This window comes from Cryptomeria japonica, chromosome 9, assembly GCF_030272615.1.
Source record: "Cryptomeria japonica chromosome 9, Sugi_1.0, whole genome shotgun sequence".
NCBI lineage: Eukaryota > Viridiplantae > Streptophyta > Pinopsida > Cupressales > Cupressaceae > Cryptomeria > Cryptomeria japonica.
Genome location: NC_081413.1, coordinates 121,035,841 through 121,039,781, shown reverse-complemented (window position 1 = coordinate 121,039,781; position 3,941 = coordinate 121,035,841).

Below are 3,941 nucleotides of genomic sequence, written 5' to 3'. Positions count from 1 at the left end.
TTTCTTCTCCTTTGCCTTCCTCTCTTAGAGGTAGTCTTTCACGAAACTCCAATCAATCTAGGCCTCAAATCTATGATCTTCATTGTCCCACAATGTACTCCATATGAGAAAGGGTCATAATGGAGGTGTGTATTCCGCTATGTGGAGCCAATCTCCTCCCAGTGTAATGAATCCCTTACCTATTTTAGCAATTGAAACAAAAGCTGCAACTCCCCAACACCATTCATCTCTTACACACTAGTTCATGAGCTAGTGTGTCTCTTCCTTATTACCTAATTCCAAGCACCATGCTAGAAAGAGGGAAGCTATGTCTATGTTCATGCGATATTTGTACTCTACCTTCAGAAATTCCTCTCCAAGCATTACCTTCACCACCTAGAGGAACATAAGATCTTCTATCTTGAACACATTCTACAATCTATCATCATACATTTTTAACTATTGAGTTTGATTTAATGTTTTCTTCATGAATTAGTTGTACTCTACTTCCTTTATAATTGTTTGGATTTGTACCACATTTATTTTTAGTCATAAGAGTTTAGTCAATTATTATGTATTTTATGATCTTATAACTTTATATGTTATTAAATAAATTCAACTATGCCTATTGACCAATTAATTTGGGCTCATATTTGAGCCTTATGTAAATTGATGTAGGCATTGACATGGTATATAATAAAAATACATTCCACCCTTTCTCTCAAATTAGTGTTCTATGCCCCTTTCTTTTTTTTATTATATATTTATCTAATCTTTTAAAATACTTTCTCTCTTCTAATTTGATATATATACACATCCATACATATATTTTATTTTTCATTGTTATTATTATTATTTATTAATTTATTTATCTGAACACATAAACTAATAGATTTTCATGTAAATTGTTAGTTTATTTAAACATCTATTAATTGAAATATGCAGATAATGGTAAATAAATCATAAGAAATTTAAAAATAGGTAAGTTGAAAGGTAGGAATGAAAATTTCAAGAAATTGAATAGTGAAAAGATTCAATATTAACAATTGGATAGTGAAATAGGTAAGTTGAAAGCTCAAAGATGCTATTAAGACTAAATAAAATGTTTGCATATTGGAAGCCTAAAAATTAAGTTTGAAACAAAATCTATGGATTTAAAGTAAATGAGGAAAATGAAAATAAAAAATTTAGACAAAAACTTTATTTTGGTTGTGTAATGTATGAAATTTGATCCAACAAAGAAACAATTACTTCTCCATGACATATTATTTTACTGGATACTACATTAGGATCAAATAGCTCTTTTTGGAAATAAACTAATTAGCTATTAGTCTAATAGAAAGAGTAAATCAATTTGGTTGAACCTAACATATTAAGAAATTAAAACTATTCATTTACAAAATAATAAGATAAATTTGTCAAATCAAGTACAAAACTATAAATGTAAGATAGGGAGGAACTTGGACACCAAAGTTGGGACCCTTTATGAAGGATTCCAATGCATCATGTGGACACATGTGCATTGTGATGTAGCTCAAATACAACAAGAGAAACTAAGATTCATTACTTTCCTTTTGAACATGCTTAATCTATGCAAAAGTAAACAAAAACCACCAAAGTAGATCAACAAGTATTAATAAAATTTAAAATAGCAATAACTAACCTATTTAATCAAAACATATCACTAAAATTATAGGAAAGAGAAGATATTTGCAAACCCTTGTGTGGTTGAATACGGTCACTAAGAAGAACTTGTAGCTATTTTATTAGAGTTTTTCAAGAGTGATCAAACCCCAATTTTGGTCTTTTGACCTCCACAATAGTCAATATGATAAAGAGGGTAGAAATTTTTTGTGTTCTCCTATCCTATGTGCATCTAAGAATTTAAAGTAGTGATAATGTAAACAGTGTAAACTAGAATGAGAGTGATTATAAGGATGTGAATAACCTAAGGTGCCAAGGGAACTATAAAGTGATGCTACAATAAAATAAAAAAACTAAAGAAGATAAGAGTGATAAAAATAAGAATAATGTTACCTCTTGAAGCTTGACGAATCCAAAGGGGACAAGAGTGTTGTCAAATGTCATGAAATCTTTAAGAATATTTGAGTTGTAGTGCTAATGTGATCACATGGAGGAACTGATGTCAAAACAAGTTCTTGGAGAGAGAGAGAGAGAGAGAGAGAGAGAGAGAGAGAGAGAGAGAGAGAGAGAGAGAGAGAGAGAGAGAGAGAGAGCTATTTAGATTCATCTCAAGTGGTTACCATCAACTTGGGTAGATAATAGGTGGAAAACTACCAAAAAAGATTTATAAACAAGAAACTATTGTGAGACATAGTTCTTTGCACAAACATCTATGCACCAGTGGGGAGAAAGGCTTAGACAAGGGTTGGAATGAACCTAAAAACAACATTAAGGGATATAGAGACCAAATGAGGTCAAAACATACTGTTAAATTGCATACAATTTTCATTAATAAAAGTTGCTAAATTTGCAAGAAGAAAATTCATGTAGGCAATAGTTTCTAATTAAATTAACCTCTTTCATAGGACACCTCTAATTTCAAACTTCTTGTTGAATCTTACACAAAGTTATATTTGATGATCATATGATTTATATCATAGGACATAATCAATTTTTAAAGGTTATATCACAAGAAAAAGATAAATTTGTACCATGTTTTCAAAATTAAACTTTAGCAAAAAATTGTACAAGATAATTTTCTCATCAACTAAATATAAAAATCCCAACTTACAAATTTTAAGTAATTGAACCACTGTCGCTTTGCAACTACTTGTTCTTCACTCTTGTAAAATAGAATCAATACTATTTCAAGGTAAGCACAAAGAAAATGACCATATATATAAGGTAGCACATATGTTTGACTTTATTGGTGGTAGACGATTTCTTTTGACATGGAAATACATTAGATCTTGTTTGTTTCTAGATTTGGTCGTATAAACCTTTTTTCATCAAATTTAAAAGCATACACGAGCTAATGTTATAGACAACTGAAGTTTAATGTCTTTAATAGAAATACACATGAAACATCATATTACTGTCATGATCTCACCATCCCTCCAAACATTTGCGACTATCTTTATTGTACCTTCTCACTTGAATAAACCTCTTACAATGTCACGTCATATTTGCTAAATGAAATAAATTATTTTTCGTTAAATAAAAAAATATATTTTAACTCAACTCATTAAAATGTAAAAAATAAATATTGTAATAATCCAGAAACTTTAATTTTCAATACATTAAAAAAATATTGAACATACCTAGCACATTAAAAATAAATATAAATTTACAAATAATTACACAATCCAATCACATGCACTTTTTGTTTCCTAAGAAAGATACTAACTATCAAATCACATACTTTTCAAAAGTGATTCCTAAAGATTCCAAAGTTGCTTATTCCCACATTAATGATAATTCGTTAGATTAAACACCGTACGATTACGTCACACTTACGTAAGCATGTGACGTGGCATGATGGCATAAAAATAAAGTACTCACACAAAGACAAAAGTATTTAGGTGAGATATACCCAGTGTTTTGTTAACATTCTCATCCAATCAAATTTAAAGTTTTTGAGTATGACTCCTTTGGAGATAAGTGCAAAATTAATTGATTTAGACTCTCTATTTAATATTTAATGAATATTTAAGAAGGAAAAATTAATAAAGTGTGGGGTGACCAAACTTTATTCTAAAGTTAATAGTGTTACCAATAATATATGCATGATGGTTTTATTGGAGTTATGATTGTCCATTGACTTCTTCCAATGAATTATGGAAAACTAGGTGAATAATATTGTCACACTTATCTTATATAGTGGAAATTAAGGGTGAGGGTTTGATGGTGGTTAGGGTTATGTCGTGCGAGTGTGAGAGGTGACAGGTATTCTGATTTTTTCATTCATATTCTTATCTTTGTCATTTTTGTATTAAATG